Consider the following 18,739-nt stretch of genomic DNA (forward strand, 5'->3'; position numbering starts at 1 on the left):
ATATGGATTGCAAGTAAATAGTTTTTTTTTTCGAAAATAATAAAATAAAATAAATGGAAAATAAAATCAAATTTCGAAAACTGAAAGAAAATAAGATCAAAGCAAATTGAAAGCTGAATCAATTAGTCAATTAAAAGGATTTTGAAATTAGCAATTGAGAAGATATGATTGAAAATTATTTTGAAAAAGATTTGATTTTTGAGATGAGGAGAGAGAAAAACAACAAAATGACACCAAACTTAAAATTTTTAGAAAATCAAACACTAATTTTCGAAAATTTTAAGGGAAAAACACAAAGAGGACACCAAACTTAGATTTTTTTAAGGATCAAAAAGGGACTAAGGACATGCAAATTCGAAAATTAAAAGAAAAGCAAAAGCATGCAATTGACACCAAACTTAAAATATGAAACTAGACTCAACTAAAAGACTCTAAACCAACAAAAATAAAACAGTCCTAATCTAAGAAACAAGATAAGCCGTCAGTTGTCCAAACTCAAACAATCCCCGGCAACGGCGCCAAAAACATGGTGCACGAAATTGCAATCACACTTTTGCAACCCCGCACAACTAACCAGCAAGTGCACTGGGTCGTCCAAGTAATACCTTACGCGAGTAAGGGTCGATCCCACGGAGATTGTCGGCTTGAAACAAGTTATGGTTATCTTGTAAATCTTAGTCAGGATATCAATAATTATCAAGATTGATTGTGAAAAGTAAAAGAACATGAAATAAGTACTTGTTTTGCAGTAATGGGGAACAGGTTGAGGTTTTGGAGATGCTTCATCTTCTGAATCTCTGCTTTCCTACTGCCTTCTTCTTCAAGCACGCAAGACTCCTTCCATGGCAAGCTGTATGCAAGGGTTTCACCGTTGTCAGTGGCTACCTCCCATCCTCTCAGTGGAAATGTTCAACGCACCCTGTCACGGCACGGCTATCCATCTGTCGGTTCTCAATCAGGCTGGAATAGAATCCAGTGATTCTTTTGCGTCTGTCACTAACGCCCAGCCCTCAGGAGTTTGAACCTCGTCACAGTCATTCAATCATTGAATCCTACTCAGAATACCACAGACAAGGTTTAGACCTTCCGGATTCTCTTGAATGCCGCCATCAGTTCTAGCTTATACCACGAAGATTCTGATTAAAGAATCCAAGAGATATCTACTTAATCTAGGGTAGAACAGAGGTGGTTGTCAGGCACATGTTCATAGTTGAGAATGATGATGAGTGTCACGGATCATCACATTCATCCGGTTTAAGAACAAGTAATATCTTAGAATGGAAGCAAGCATGATTTAATGAAAAACAGTAGTAATTGCATTAATCCATCAAGACACAGCAGAGCTCCTCACCCCCAACCATGGGGTTTAGAGACTCATGCCGTGGAAGGTACACAAAGAAACGTGTAAAGTGTCATGAGGTACAGATACAATGTCAAAAGATCCTATTAATAGTGAACTAGTACCCTAGGGTATACAGGAATGAGTAAATGACGTAAAAATCCACTTCTAGGTCCACTTAGTGTGTGCTTGGGCTGAGCATTGAAGCTTTCATGTGTAGAGACTTTTTCTGGAGTTAAACACCAGCTTTTATGCCAGTTTGGGCGTTTAACTCCAATTTTTATGCCAGTCCCAGCCTTAAACGCTGGGAATTCTGAAGCTGATTTGCAACGCCGGTTTGGGCCATCAAATCTTGGGCAAAGTATGGACTATTATACATTGCTGGAAAGCCCAGGATGTCTACTTTCCAACGCCGTTGAGAGCGCGCCAATTGAGCTTCTATAGCTCCAGAAAATCCACTTCGAGTGCAGGGAGGTCAGAATCCAACAGCATCTGCAGTCCTTTTCAGCCTCTGAATCAGATTTTTGCTCAGGACCCTCAATTTCAGCCAGAAAATACCTGAAATCACAGAAAAATACACAAACTCATAGTAAAGTCTAGAAAAGTGAATTTTAACTAAAAACTACTAAAAGTATACTAAAAACTAACTAAAATATACTAAAAACATACTAAAAACAATGCCAAAAAGCGTATAAATTATCCGCTCATCAACAGGACACCGAGGAACCAGCAAGAGGCCCGAGAGCACGACGAGGGAATTACTTGGTTGCGAGGGACAGCGGCTGCAGTCTCCCACTCCCACAAACGGCGACAAGTATTAGTGGAGGCTAGGGTTTGCTTTCTTCGGTGGAGGCTATGGCAAGTTGCTCTTTCCTGCAGGAAGGAGTTGGAGAAGGGGGGATAAGCATGCAATTCGTTTTTCCCTTTCAAGGAAGGAAACGATGCTATTTTCTGTAAATCGGGTTTAGATCCAGTTCGACAGGCTAGTTCACTTCAGCTATTCTTAAGGGGCTTTCAAGTGGACGGTTTTTCACAGTGGACCAGCCCGGAAGGATTTTTAGAACGTTGAAAAGCTTAGCCACATTCCCTGGAAATTAAAAAACCAAATTACCCAAACAAATTCAAAAACACATTAGCCTATTTCCTTTTTAATGCTATCTTTGACTTGTTTTTATCCACAAAAAAATTTGTTTCTGCACAGTTGCATAAAATATGGTGACCCAAGCCCAAAACCCAGTCATGGCCACATACACAAAAAAAATACAACTTGTCCATTGGCCCCAACTTGCCAAAAATAATTAGCATCTTATTACACTTATTTATTTTCCTACATTGTGCAGTACATCTGCAAAACCACTAATACTTCCTGACATGTTGTCCCATCAGCTGAACCTGTGAGTATCAGCAACCAAAACATGTTCATCAAACAAGGTGTTCACATAATATCCACAGGTATGGATATTATATAACATCCACACCATAGAACTCCCCAATTACTATTACAAAAAAATAAAATAAAAAGAAAGCTATTAACCTATCAATCAAATGCTGACTTCAAAAAGAAAGGAAGAAGATCGAATACAGGTTGCGTAGAGGAGGTGGCAGTACCGGTGTGAATCGTTATGAGGAAGATGGGTTCTTGTTCCAATGGTAGAGCAACATCATCTTTTGAAGAAGAAGAGTAATCGACTAGCGACATTTTGCAGTGACCTCTTTTAGTCTCTACTGCTGCCGACGTTGAAAGCTCAGTGGCCATGTACATCCTCTGAACATCAAATATGTTCTTGCCGCCGGTTAGATCTCATCGTTGTATTCTTATGCCGCTGCTGTGCTCTCTTCTTGCCTAGTCTCGCTGCATGTGTTTTCTGCGGCAGCTGATCAGTTTTTTCCACCGATCTGCTCTGCTTCATCAATCAATCCACACAAATGATAGGGAGAGCAAGCGTAAGGAGAAGAAATAACTGGGTAAAGGTGAGAGGATAACTTATGACAGAATGGTAATAACGTATGGAAAAATGATGCTGAGTAAATTTAAATTTTGAGGGACAAATTTGAAAAACAGATAAGATGATTGGCCGGAATTGGAAAGAGCAAGAGTGAGGAGAAGAACTGAAAAAAAAATGAAAAAAATGTCATCTTTGATAATTCTGTAAGGGGTAAAAATGAATCTTTATTTCAAATTTCAAACTTCCCCTCCTCCCTCTCTTCGCCGCCGGCGCCGTCCCCCCTCCCCGCTTCCCCTTCCCCCCTTCGTATACCCTCCCCCCAAACACGTTTTCTTTTTTTTTTATTTTATAGTTTTTCGTATACCCTTTCCCCTAACACGTTTTTTTTATTTTATAATTTTTTTTATTTTAGGGATAGTTTAGGAATAAATTAAAAAAATTTATTAGAAAAGACGATTTTAAATTCAAATACGACTTTAAGGATGATTTTAAATCAAAATATACACCAAAGACGAGTTCGATTCCGACCCTCAACGTGAGGACCAAAACAATACTTATCCCTATTAGATATTAGATAATATCTACTAGAAGGCCCATGCATGACCCTCCATAGGCCTAAACAGGCTCAATTACCCCTTTTTATATTCTATGCACCTAGGCTTGGTTGCATAGTCCTCTCTGATCAGGTGCTCTATGGAGCAAAAGCTAATCGTGTTTCATAAACAAAAAGTCAGGAATGTTATCGAAAGCCACCATAGGTGCTTTTTAAACTAGCTCGCAAAAAAAAATTAAAAATACCAATATAACATTAAAATTTAATAAAAATTCAAATGTATCTTATAATTCAAGAGATACTAAATCCAGAGACAACACATGACCAAGACAAGCAAGACTATCAGCCACCTTGTTACTCTCTAAATACACATGCTAAACTCGCACAACGTAGCAGCCAACACAAGAGATCCACAACCAAGCAAAGAAGCATGAGGATGATGACTTTGGATGCAATATAAGTTACATATTCATATAAAAATGTAGATATAATTATGTGCACCCCTTTTTTCAAATATACAATTAAAACTCTAATTGTTGAGCTGAGAAACATGGATTGTGTTTTAGAATTCCATTATTCACAAATAGTGAAGTTATACAAGTAGAGGAGCATAGAATAGCATAGCATAACGCAGTACAGAGAATGTAGCAAAATCCCCAATTTGACTTGGCTTAAAAGGAATTAGCACGCTCACTAGTCACTATATAACAAAATATTTATTGATTATGATTAATTGATTATTATATTAACAATCAAAATCACAGTCATAATCTCAATCACAATTAGCGAAGGTGAATATAGAGAAAGAAATAAATAATTGGAGGAATAAAGGAATCGTGAATCCAAATAGAAGCATACCAGAAAATGTGTTGGGACTGGGCATTGAAACCGTGAAGAAGACGAAGGTTAGATGTTTTCTCTTCTTTTTTCTCTTTTTTTTGCCAGAGTCGACACGTGAACTTAGGTGAGTTTGATTGGCTTTTGAAAATTACTTAAATTTTTTATTTTTTTAAATATTTTTTTAAAAAACAAAATCATTTTAATTTGGATAAATTTTTTAAAAAAAGGTTTAAATATAAAAAATATTTTTAATTTTATTTGGATAAAATAAAAAAATTTATTTAAATTATATAAAAGTAACAAGATCAAAACTGTGATATTTTTAGACTTAGATATTATGTTTTTTTAACATCATCTGTTAAAGTGTGTATGAGATTTAATTTCAGCAATAATTATTTTTTTTACATACAGTAAAAAAACTTTATTAGTATAATTATTTCATCTAATTTTTTCAGTCATTTGTATTTTAGTTGAATTTTTCTCATTCGCTTTTTTAAAAATTAATTTTGGAGACATGCTATTTTGTGTAATTAGAAAATAAGACAATATTAAAATTATATATAATTTTTACAAGTATTTTCAACCATACAAAATATAGAAGTAAAAACTAACTAATCAATAAAATTAGTGTCATAGAAATCAAATTTATTAAAATATTAATAAATATCTAATCAAACAAAAACATTCAAGAAATTTAAAATTATAAAAGTATCATAACTTTATAATTAAAAATAGAATATAAAAATATTTGATAGAAAATAAATTTATAATTGACCACAAACAAACAATAAAAAATAAAACTTTAAAATTATCTTAGATTAATCAACAATCTTAAAGTTTTGCGTTAATCTCTATAAGTCAAACTTAAATTAGATTAACAAAATGTATATATATATATATATATATATATATATATATATATATATATATATATATATATATATATATATATATCTTATATGATTAATTAAAAGTGTAACTAAAATTAACAATAAAATACAATAAAGTGTGGCAACTTGATGAGTCCTTCCAATTGAGTGACAAAAATTAAAGAGAGTTTTAGAATTTTGAAAAAAAAATAAAGATTTAGAAAAAAATTAAGAATTTGGTGAGAAAATTAGAATTAAAGGTATAAATTGTAATTACTAATTATTAAAAGCAATGTGTTGTTGATTTTTAGAAAAAAATAAATTATTTGTTTTTTTAAATAAAAATATTTTTTTGAAGTAATATCCAAACATGTTTAAAATTAAAAAAAACTTTTAACAAAAAAAAGTTTATTTGGGTGAGCTTGTTATAAGAAAATATCTTTCTTCAAGTTATCTTTTTTTTAAAAAAATCTTATATAAAAATAAAACTAATTTTATATTTAGATAACTCATGCAAAAAGACATTTTTAAAATTTTTCTATTACTTTTACTTTTACTACTACAAACTTACTAAATACGGTAAAAAAATATTTTTTCATTGAAATTTTTTTTATTAACTTAATGGTACCCAAACAATCACTTCTTGAAATTTTGAGAAAAGATTTTTTTTTAAATTATCTTTTTTTTAAAAGATCTTTTAGCAAAATAAAAGTAATTTTATGTTTGGATATCTCATGCAAAAAGAATTTTTTATTTATCAACTATGTTTTGGTACAATAATATAAAAGTATTTATTTATTTATTAGGTGAAAAATATACATTTAAAAATTTTTTTTAAGAAAGATGTAAATAGTAACTTTTTTAAAAAAGATATATTTTTTCTAATGTTTTTACTTTTATTATTAAGAATTTACTAAACACGCTAAAAAATAAAAAATATTAAAAAATCATTTTTTTTACTAGCTTAATAGCACCCAAATAACACACTTGAAGTTCAAACTTTAGAACTCCTCTATGTTGCTCCCGAAGCGGATCTTTTCCTCATCAGTCCGGACAATATAGTGGTGGATGAGAAAATTGTTCCTGTCCCGGATGATGAAGAAGATACTTCTGTGCTCGATTCAAAAACCTCGGGGGCGTAACTCAGGTAGACTTCTCAAGTTCCCAACCCTCAGTTGGATGGTGAGCCCCTTCCTTCTACGATTCTCCCGATCCCTATCGTGCCAGTTTCTGAATATGCTCTGACATCTTCCACTTAGCCTGAAGATGCTGTTATTGGAGAACAGCTTCATCCTTTGTAATTTCTAGCTCTGAATGGTCTGACTTGTGAGTCTTTTATGAACAATTTTATCTTTCGTAATAGTTTTAGCTTAAACAACTTTTTTTTGTTAAAAAATTTTTTTTACTGTTCTGATAGTGGTTTTTGGTATGAATGATTGTGTTTAAACATCTTTTCTTAGTTGGTATAGCTATTAGTTGAATATAAATTTTATTGTTTTGACAATTTTTAATGCTGTTTTTTGCTAAGTTGGGAAACACATCGGCAAAGTAAATTGATCAGTTCTAGACGCTTTGTAAATAAGTATTATTTTCCCTTAAATGTTTAAATTCTTATTTCAAGTAATTAGACTTTATCAAATTACCCTTACATTTCATTTTTGGTCCAACTTGTTTAAGGTCGGACCATGAATTTCTTACATAACTTCTTACACTAATTTCTACCTTGTTGCTTCATCTTTCCGATCACATAGGTCGAACAATTATTTTTGTGATTTTTCGAGCTTAAATTAATACGTTTGAAATGAAAAATAGGTAGAATAATAATTTATTATTAATAAGAGAAATGGATTTACATAAGTTTTTTTGCTACTAAGGATTTTTCTTATAATCCTTAACCCCTTGGCCCTTGCTATGATGCCTCATTAAAATCCACTTCAGGAAAAAACCATGAAGTCGGAAAAAAGAGTACACAAGGGAGCAAGGTACACTTTTCTAACTGTAATATCTCTTTATGTTACATGCATGCCACAACTTTAGGAGCTCGTTCCCTTTTAAGTCGGACACCTTATAGTAACCTTTTTCTAAAACCTTGACAACCTTGTAGGGTCTTTTCAATTTGTAGCCAGCTTTCCTTCACCCAAATTTTAAACTCCAATGTCATTTCAAATTAGTATGAGGTCGTTCGTGGTGAAACTTCTACTAATGACTTTCCGGTTGTACCTTAGGGCTATCATTTGTTTCAATGCTTCCTCTTTTATCTGGGTTTGTTCTCAGACTTATGGGAAGAGGTTGTGTTCTTTTTTTTGTTCTTGGACATTGATCACTTTATCATAGAATCAAATTCTTGGAGATTCCTCAGCGATCTCTACAGGAATCATGGCCTTTATGCCATAGGCAAGTCGAAAAGGTGATTCCCCAGTTGTTGAGTGAAGGATTGTCTGATATGTCCATAGGATTTGAGGAAGTTTATCTATCCATGCACCCTTTGTATCTTATAGTCGGTACTTTAATCCGGCCAATATGACTTTGTTGGCAGCCTCAACTTGTCCATTGACCTGAGGGTGTTCTACCGATGTGAATTGGTGTTTAATCTTATGGCTGGCCACTAATTTCCTAAAGGTTAAGTCAGTAAATTGAGTTCCATTGTCCGTGGTGATGGAGTGTGGAACTCCAAATCGGGTGATAATATTCTTATAGAGAAATTTCTGACTTCTTTGGGATGTGACAGTTGACAAAGGTCTCACCTCGATCCACTTAGTAAAATAATCAATACCCACTTTGAGGTATTTTACTTATCCAAGAGCCTGTGGAAACGGACCGAAAAGATCAAGCCCCCATTTGCGAATGGCCAAGGTGAGGTGACAGTAATAAGCTCCTCTAGTGGTGCTACAAGAAAGTTAGCGTGCTTTCGACAAGGTGGACACTTTTTAATAAAGTCAGCCACTTCCTTTTGCAAGGTCAGCCAAAAGAAGCTGGCCCGGGTCACTTTCTTAGCTAGTGATCGTGTTCCTAAGTGATTTTCACATATGCCACTATGAACTTCTTCTAAGACCTCTCTAGCATTAGAGGTCGGGACACACTTTAATAGAGGTGTAGACACCCCTCTTTTGTAGAGAACATTGTGGACCAGAATATAGTTTTGTGTTTCCCTTATGAGCCTTTTTACTTCCGTTTCATTTTTAGGAATGATATCTAATTTAAGATATTTGACTAATGGAGTCATCCATCCTAGGCTTTGGTTGGATATGGTCATTGTGTCTGACTTGCCATCTTCCTTTAATACTGATGGTGCATGGAGAGTTTCCTGGATCAGACTTTTATTGTTTCCCACTGGCTTGGTGCTGGCTAATTTAGAGAGGGCATTGGCGATGAAGTTGGACTCCCGACTATATGACAGATCTTTTTCTCCAAGAACTGAGCTAATTATGCTCGTGCTTCTTCCAAGTACTTCTTTATATTGGGATCTTTAGCTTGATAAGTCCAGTTGATTTGGGAGGTTATCACTTGAGAGTCACTAAACACTATCAACCTTTTTGTCCCAACTTCTTTAGCCAGATTTAAGTCAGTAAGTAAGGCTTCATATTTTGCTTGACTGATGGAAGCAAGAAACTCGAACTTTAATGATAGTTCAATCCGAGTTCCTTCTTCATTTATCAGAATAACTCCTGCTCCATTTCCAGTTTTATTGGATGATCCATTGATGAGCGGATAATTTGTACGCTTTTTGGCATTGTTTTTAGTATGTTTTTAGTATGATCTAGTTAGTTTTTAGTATATTTTTATTAGTTTTTAGTTAAAATTCACTTTTCTGGACTTTACTATGAGTTTGTGTGTTTTTCTGTGATTTCAGGTATTTTCTGGCTGAAATTGAGGGTTCTGAGCAAAAATCTGATTCAGAGACCGAAAAGGACTACAGATGCTGTTGGATTCTGACCTCCCTGCACTCGAAGTGGATTTTCTGGAGCTACAGAAGCCCAATTGGCGCGCTCTCAACGGCGTTGGAAAGTAGACATCCTGGGCTTTCCAGCAATATATGATAGTCCATACTTTGCCCAAGATTTGATGGCCCAAACCGGCGTTCAAAGTCACCCTCAGAATTCCCAGCGTTAAACGCCGGAACTGGCACCAAAGTGGGAGTTAAACGCCCAAACTGGCATAAAAGCTGGCGTTTAACTCCAAGAAGAGTCTCTACACGAAAATGCTTCAATGCTCAGCCCAAGCACACACCAAGTGGGCCCGGAAGTGGATTTTTATGTCATTTACTCATCTCTGTAAACCCTAGGCTACTAGTTCTCTATAAGTAGGACCTTTTACTATTGTATCGTGAGCTTTTGATCATGTTTTTATGATTGAACCCTCTTTGGGAGGCTGGCCATTCGGCCATGCCTAGACCTTGTTCTTATGTATTTTCAACGGTGGAGTTTCTACACACCATAGATTAAGGTGTGGAGCTCTGCTGTACCTCGAGTATTAATTCAATTACTATTGTTCTTCTATTCAATTCCGCTTGTTCTTGTTCTAAGATATCACTTGTTCTTCAACTTGATGAATGTGATGATCCGTGACACTCATCATCATTCTCACCTATGAACGTGTGCCTAACAACCACCTCCGTTCTACCTTAGATTGGGTGAATATCTCTTGGATTCCTGATACACGATGCATGGTTGATCGCCTGACAACCGAGCGCTCGCCTGACAACCGAGCCAACCATTCCGTGAGATCAGAGTCTTCGTGGTATAGGCTAGAACTGATGGCGGCATTCAAGAGAATCCGAAAGGTCTAACCTTGTCTGTGGTATTCTGAGTAGGATTCAATGATTGAATGACTGTGACGTGCTTCAAACTCCTGAGGGCGGGGCGTTAGTGACAGACGTAAAAGAATCACTGGATTCTATTCCGGCCTGATCGAGAACCGACAGATGGATAGCCGTGCCGTGACAGGGTGCGTTGAACATTTCCACTGAGAGGATGGGAGGTAGCCACTGACAACGGTGAAACCCTTGCTTAAGCTTGCCATGGAAAGGAGTAAGAAGGATTGGATGAAGACAGTAGGAAAGCAGAGAGACGGAAGGGACCAGCATCTTCATGCGCTTATCTGAAATTCTCACCAATGAATTACATAAGTATCTCTATCTTTATCTTTACGTTTTATGCGTTTATCACCATACCCATTTGAGTTTGCCTGACTAAGATTTACAAGGTGACCATAGCTTGCTTCATACCAACAATCTCTGTGGGATCGACCCTTACTCGCGTAAGGTTTATTACTTGGACGACCCAGTACACTTGCTGGTCAGTTGTGCGAAGTTGTGTTTATGCCATGGTATTGAACACCAAGTTTTTGGATTCATTACCGGGGATTATTTGATTTGTGAAAAGTATTGATCACAATTTCGTGCACCAAGTTTTTGGCGCCGTTGCCGGGGATTGTTCGAGTATGGACAACTGACGGTTCATCTTGTTGCTTAGATTAGGTATTTTTTCTTCAGAATTCTTGAAGAGGAATTCTAGAGTTTCATGATGATTTGTTGAAATCTGGCTGGCTGTGAAGCCATGTCTAATTTCATTGGACCGATGTTTCAACTTATCATCACAAGAGCTTGTTGATTTCTATCAATCTTGCTATTGGAGCAGTGATCTGCTAAGGCTTGGCTGGCCTTTGGCCATGTCTAGTGTTTTGGACCGAAGCTTTCTTTGAAAGCTTGGCTGGCTGTGAAGCCATGTCTAATTCCTGGACCGGAGTCTTAGACTAAACATTGCATGATTCTTGGAATTCTCATTAAGAATTTTGATATCTTTTTCCACTTAATTTTTGAAAAATCCAAAAAAAAAATTTACAAAATCATAAAATCCAAAAATATTTTTGTGTCTTTTCAAGTCAATAATACAGAGAATTGAAGATTCAGAACATACAGCAGAGGAATTGCACAGAAAAAGCTGGGCGTTCAAAACGCCCAGTGAAGAAGGGCAGACTGGCGTTTAAACGCCAGCCAGGGTACCTGGTTGGGCGTTTAACGCCCAAAAGGGTAGAGTTTTGGGCGTTAAACGCCAGAATGTGCACCATTCTGGGCGTTTAACGCCAGGATGGCACAAGAGGGAAGATTTTGTTTTCAATGCAAATTTTTTTCAAGTTTTCAAAGTTTTTCAAAATCAAATCTTCTTCAAATCATATCTTTTCAATCAAATCTTTTTCAAAATCAATTTCTTTCCATTTTCAAGGATACTTGCTATCAATTAATGAATTGATTCAACATTTCAAGTATGTTGCCTTTTCTGCTGAGAAAGGGTTTAATGTTTGAATCATATCTTTTCTTGATAGCCAAGTTATTAATTTTCAAACTCAAATCTTTTTTAAAATGTTTTTCAAATCATATCTTCTCAATCACATTTTTTTAAAACCAATCATATCTTCTTAACCACATCTTTTTCAAAATAGTTTTCAATCAAATCTTTTTGATTTCTAATTTCAAAATCTTTTTCAAAAATCACTTTATTTCTTTTCCACTTTTATTTTCGAAAATCAATTAGTGTTTTTCAGAAATATTTTCAAAATCTTTTACTTAATTTTCAAAAGTTACTTCCCTTCTTCTCACATCCTTCTATTTATGGACTAACACTATTCCTTAATGCAAAATTCGAACTCCATCTTCTTTGATAAGTTCGAATTTTCTACTCCTGCCTTCTATTTTTCTTTTTCTCTGACACCTCAAGGAATCTCTATACTGTGACATAGAGGATTCCACATTTTCTTGTTCTCTTCTCTTTCATATGAGCAGGAGCAAGGACAAAAGCATTCTTGTTGAAGCTGATCCTGAACCTGAAAGGACCCTGAAGCGAAAACTGAGAGAAGCCAAGGCACAACTCTCTGTAGAGGACCTAACAGAAATCTTCAAAGAAGAAGAAAACATGGCAGCCGAAAACAACAACAATGCCAACAATGCAAGGAAGGTGCTAGGTGACTTTATTGCACCTACTCCCGATTTCTATGGGAGAAGCATCTCTATCCCTGCCATTGGAGCAAACAAATTTGAGCTTAAGCCTCAATTAGTTTCTCTAATGCAATAGAATTGCAAGTTCCATGGACTTCCATTGGAAGATCCTCATCAGTTTTTAGCTGAATTCTTGCAAATCTGTGACACTGTCAAGACTAATGGGGTTGACCCTGAGGTCTACAGACTTATGCTATTCCCTTTTGCTGTAAGAGACAGCGCTAGAATATGGTTGGATTCTCAACCTAAAGAAAGCCTGAACTCTTGGGAAAAGCTAGTCAATGCCTTCTTGGCAAAGTTCTTTCCACCTCAAAAATTGAGTAAACTTAGAGTGGAAGTCCAAACCTTCAGACAGAAGGAAGGAGAGTCCCTCTATGAAGCTTGGGAAAGATACAAACAATTAATCAGAAAGTGTCCCACTGATATGCTTTCTGAATGGAGCATCATAGGTATTTTCTATGATGGTCTCTCTGAACTATCCAAGATGTCTTTGGATAGCTCTGCTGGAGGATCTCTTCATCTGAAGAAGACGCCTACAGAAGCTTAAGAACTGATTGAAATGGTTGCAAATAACCAATTCATGTACACTTCTGAAAGGAATCCTGTGAACAATGGGATTAGTCAGAAGAAAGGAGTTCTTGAGATTGACACTTTGAATGCCATACTGGCTCAGAATAAAATATTGACTCAACAAGTCAATATGATTTCTCAGAGTCTGTCTGGAATGCAAAATGCACCAGGTAGTACTAAGGAAGCTTCATCTGAAGAAGAAGCTTATGATCCTGAGAACCCTTCAATAGAAGAGGTGAATTACATGGGAGAACCCTATGGAAACACTTATAATCCTTCATGGAGAAATCATCCAAATCTCTCATGGAAGGATCAACAGAGACCTCAACAAGGTTTCAACAATAATAATGGTGGAAGAAACAGGTTTAGCAATGGCAAGCCTTTTCCTTCATCTTCTCAGCAACAGAGAGAGAGTTCTAAGCAGAATACCTCTGACTTAGCAACCATGGTCTCTGATCTAATCAAAACCACTCAAAGTTTCATGACTGAAACAAGGTCCTCCATTAGAAACTTGGAGGCACAAGTGGGTCAGCTGAGCAAGAAAATTACTGAACTCCCTCCTAGTACTCTCCCAAGCAATACAGAAGAAAATCCAAAAGGAGAGTGCAAAGCCATCAACATGGCCGAATTTGGAGAGGAGGAAGAGGCAGTGAACGCCACTGAGGAAGACCTCAATGGACATCCACTGGCTTCCAATGAGTTCCCCAATGAGGAACCATGGGAATCTGAGGCTCAAAATGAGACCATAGAGATTCCATTGGACTTACTTCTGCCATTCATGAGCTCTGATGAGTATTCTTCCTCTGAAGAGGATGAGTATGTCACTGAAGAGCAAGTTGCTAAATACCTTGGAGCAATCATGAAGTTGAATGACAAGTTATTTGGAAATGAGACTTGGGAGGATGAACCCCCTTTGCTCACCAAAGAACTGGATGACTTGTCTAGGCAGAAACTGCCTCAAAAGAGACAGGATCCTGGGAAGTTTTCAATACCTTGTACCATAGGCACCATGACCTTCAACAAGGCCTTGTGTGACTTAGGGTCAAGTGTAAACCTCATGCCTCTCTCTGTAATGGAGAAGCTAGGGATCTCTGAGGTGCAAGCTGCAAAAATCTCACTAGAGATGGCAGACAACTCAAGAAAACAAGCTTATGGACTTGTAGAGGATGTTCTGGTAAAAGTTGAAGACCATTACATCCCTGCTGATTTCATAGTCCTAGAGACTGGGAAGTGCATGGATGAATCCATCATCTTTGGCAGACCCTTCCTAGCCACAGCAAAGGCTGTGATTGATGTTGATAGAGGAGAGTTGATCATTCAAGTGAATGAAGAATCCTTGGTGTTTAAGGCCCAAGGATATCCCTCTGTCACCATGGAGAGGAAGCATGAAGAGCTTCTCTCAAAATAGAGCCAAACAGAGCCCCCACAGTCAAACTCTAAGTTTGGTGTTGGGAGGCCACAACCAAATTCTAAGTTTGGTGTTGAACTCCCACATTCAAATTGTAAGTTTGGTGTTGGGAGGTTCCAACATTGCTCTGAGTATCTGTGAGGCTCCATGAGAGTCCTCTGTCAAGCTACTGACATTAAAGAAGCGCTTATTGGGAGGCAACCCAATGTTATATTTTATATATTTTTCTTTGTTATTTTATATTTTTTGTAGGTTGATGATCATGAGAAGTCACAAAATCAATGAAAAAAGCAAAAACAGAATGAAAAGCAGAAAGAAAAATAGCACACCCTGGAGGAGAGCGTACTGGCGTTTAAACGCCAGTAAGGCTAGCTGTTGGGCATTTAACGCCTAGTCTGGCACCATTCTGGGCGTTTAACGCCAGAAATGGGCACCAGACTGGCGTTAAACACCAGTAAAGGGCAAAAACTTGGCGTTAAACGCCAGAAATGGGCATCAGCCCGGCGTTTAACGCCAGAAATGGCTAAAAACGCATTTTTGCATGCCATTTGGTGCAGGGATGACTTTTTCTTGACACCTCAGGATCTGTGGACCCCACAGGATCCCCACCTACCCTACCACTCTCTCTCTTCTTCACCCATTCACCAATCACCTCAACACCTCTTCCCCAAAAACCCTTCACCTATCAAATCCCATCTTTCTCTTCACCACTCACATCCATCCTTCATAAAACCCCACCTACCTCACCCTTCAAATTCAAACCACTTTCCCTCCCAAACCCACCCATACATGACCGAACCATAACCCTCCCCCCTCCTATATAAACCCATCTTCACTCCTTCATTTTCACACAACCTAAACACCACTTCTTCCCCTTCTTGGCCGAAAACACAAAGCCATTCCCTTCTTCCTCATTTCTTCTTCTTCTACTCTCTTCTTTCTTATTTTGCTCGAGGACGAGCAAACCTTTTAAGTTTGGTGTGGTAAAAGCATTGCTTTTTGTTTTTCCATAACCATTTATGGCATCCAAGGCCGGAGAAACCTCTAGAAAGAGGAAAGGGAAGGCAAAAGCTTCCACCTCCGAGTCATGGGAGATGGAAAGATTCATCTCAAGGGTGCATCAAGACCACTTCTATGAAGTTGTGGCTTTGAAGAAGGTGATCCCCGAGGTCCCTTTTTCACTCAAAAAGAGTGAATATCCGGAGATCCGACATGAGATCCGAAGAAGAGGTTGGGAAATTCTTACCAACCCCATTCAACAAGTCAGAATCTTAATGGTTCAAGAGTTCTATGCCAATGCATGGATCACCAAGAACCATGATCAAAGTGTGAACCCGGATCCAAAGAATTATCTTACTATGGTTCGGGGGAAATACTTGGATTTTAGTCCGGAAAATGTAGGGTTGGCATTCAACTTGCCCATGATGCAAGGAGATGAACATCCTTACACTAGAAGGGTCAACTTTGATCAAAGGTTGGACCAAGTCCTCACAGTCATATGTGAAGAGGGCGCCCAATGGAAGAGAGATTCAAGAGGGAAGCCGGTTCAATTGAGAAGGCATGACCTCAAACCCGTGGCTAGAGGATGGTTGGAGTTTATCCAACGCTCAATCATTCTCACTAGCAACCGGTCCGAAGTTACCATAGACTGGGCTATCATGATTCATAGCATCATGATTGGAGAAGAAATAGAAGTTCATGAGGTTATATCTCAAGAACTTTATAAGGTGGCGGACAAGTCCTCAACCTTGGCAAGGTTAGCCTTCCCTTATCTCATTTGTCACCTCTGTTATTCGGTTGGAGTTGACATAGAGGGAGACATCCCTATTGATGAGGACAAGCCCATCACTAAGAAGAGGATGGAGCACACAAGAGACCCCACTCATCATGAGATCCCTGAGATGCCTCAAGGGATGCACTTTCCTCCACAAAACTATTGGGAGCAACTAAACACCTCCCTAGGAGAATTGAGTTCCAACATGGGACAACTAAGGGTGGAGCACCAAGAACACTCCATCATCCTCCATGAAATTAGAGAAGATCGAAGAATCATGAGAGAGGAGCAACAAAGACAAGGAAGAGACATTGAGGAGCTCAAGCACTCCATAGGATCTTCAAGAGGAAGAACAAGCCGCCATCACTAAGGTGGACCCGTTCTTTAATTTCCTTGTTCTTTATTTTTCTGTTTTTCGAAAATTATGCTTATGTTTATCTATGTTTGTGTCTTGTGATCATTAGTGTCTTAGTGTCTATGCCTTAAAGTTATGAATGTCCTATGAATCCATCACCTTTCTTGAATAAAAAAAAAAAGAAAAAAAACGTTCTTAATTGAAAAAGAAAAGAATTGCATGAATTTTGAATTTTATAACAGTTTAATTATTTTGATGTGGTGGCAATACTTTTGTTTTCTGAATGTATGCTTAAACAGTGCATATGTCTTTTGAATTTGTGGTTCATGAATGTTGGCTCTTGAAAGAATGATGAAAAAAGAGACATGTTACTGAGGATCTGAAAATCATAAAAAAATGATTCTTGAAGCAAGAAAAAGCAGTGAATACAAAAAAAAATTCGAAAAAAAAGAGAAAAAGAAAGAAAAAGAAAAGAAATAAAGTTGTGATCCAAGGTAAAAAGAGTGTGCTTAAGAACCCTGGACACCTCTAATTGGGGACTCTAGCAAAGCTGAGTCACAATCTGAAAAGGTTCACCCAATTATGTGTCTGTGGCATGTATGTATCCGGTGGTAATACTGGAAGACAGAGTGCTTTGGGCCACGGCCAAGACTCAATAAAGTAGCTGTGTTTAAGAATCATCATACTTAACTAGGAGAATCAATGACACTATCTGGATTCTGAGTTCCTAAAGAAGCCAATCATTCTGAATTTCAAAGGATAGAGTGAGATGCCAAAACTGTTCAGAGGCAAAAAGCTAAAAGCCCCGCTCATCTAATTAATACTGATCTTCATAGATGTTTTTAGAATTCATTGCATATTCTCTTCTTTTTATCTTACTTGATTTTCAGTTGCTTGAGGACAAGCAACAATTTAAGTTTGGTGTTGTGATGAGCGGATAATTTGTACGCTTTTTGGCATTGTTTTTAGTATGTTTTTAGTATGATCTAGTTAGTTTTTAGTATATTTTTATTAGTTTTTAGTTAAAATTCACTTTTCTGGACTTTACTATGAGTTTGTGTGTTTTTCTGTGATTTCAGGTATTTTCTGGCTGAAATTGAGGGTTCTGAGCAAAAATCTGATTCAGAGACCGAAAAGGACTGCAGATGCTGTTGGATTCTGACCTCCCTGCACTCGAAGTGGATTTTCTGGAGCTACAGAAGCCCAATTGGCACGCTCTCAACGGCGTTGGAAAGTAGACATCCTGGGCTTTCCAGCAATATATGATAGTCCATACTTTGCCCAAGATTTGATGGCCCAATCTGGCGTTCAAAGTCACCGTCAGAATTTCCAGCGTTAAACGCCGGAACTGGCACCAAAGTGGGAGTTAAACGCCCAAACTGGCATAAAAGCTGGCGTTTAACTCCAAGAAGAGTCTCTACACGAAAATGCTTCAATGCTCAGCCCAAGCACACACCAAGTGGGCCCGGAAGTGGATTTTTATGTCATTTACTCATCTCTGTAAACCCTAGGCTACTAGTTCTCTATAAGTAGGACCTTTTACTATTGTATCGTGAGCTTTTGATCATGTTTTTATGATTGAACCCTCTTTGGGAGGCTGGCCATTCGGCCATGCCTAGACCTTGTTCTTATGTATTTTCAACGGTGGAGTTTCTACACACCATAGATTAAGGTGTGAAGCTCTGCTGTACCTCGAGTATTAATGCAATTACTATTGTTCTTCTATTCAATTCCGCTTGTTCTTGTTCTAAGATATCACTTGTTCTTCAACTTGATGAATGTGATGATCCGTGACACTCATCATCATTCTCACCTATGAACGTGTGCCTAACAACCACCTCCGTTCTACCTTAGATTGGGTGAATATCTCTTGGATTCCTGATACACGATGCATGGTTGATCGCCTGGCAACCGAGCGCTCGCCTGACAACCGAGCCAACCATTCCGTGAGATCAGAGTCTTCGTGGTATAGGCTAGAACTGATGGCGGCATTCAAGAGAATCCGAAAGGTCTAACCTTGTCTGTGGTATTCTGAGTAGGATTCAATGATTGAATGACTGTGACGTGCTTCAAACTCCTGAGGGCGGGGCGTTA

The 18,739-nt window shown here is 37.5% G+C and overlaps 1 long non-coding RNA gene across 2 annotated transcripts; it reads right to left on the reverse strand.

The window, feature by feature from the left end:
* Nucleotides 1-1,293: 1,293 nt before the first annotated feature.
* Nucleotides 1,294-4,804, reverse strand: LOC140174968 (uncharacterized). Of its 2 annotated transcripts, none has more exons than XR_011865126.1 (2): nucleotides 4,697-4,804; nucleotides 1,294-1,897 (listed from the first exon to the last, which is right to left on the reverse strand). It is a non-coding gene; the product is annotated as an uncharacterized lncRNA (long non-coding RNA). The 2 variants fall into 2 exon arrangements; XR_011865127.1 differs by lacking the exon at nucleotides 1,294-1,897 and adding an exon at nucleotides 2,480-3,240 and having other exon boundaries at nucleotides 4,697-4,790.
* Between the last annotated feature and the right edge of the window lie 13,935 nt (nucleotides 4,805-18,739).

The sequence above is a fragment of the Arachis hypogaea genome, chromosome 9 (assembly GCF_003086295.3).
Source record: "Arachis hypogaea cultivar Tifrunner chromosome 9, arahy.Tifrunner.gnm2.J5K5, whole genome shotgun sequence".
Classification (NCBI taxonomy): domain Eukaryota; kingdom Viridiplantae; phylum Streptophyta; class Magnoliopsida; order Fabales; family Fabaceae; genus Arachis; species Arachis hypogaea.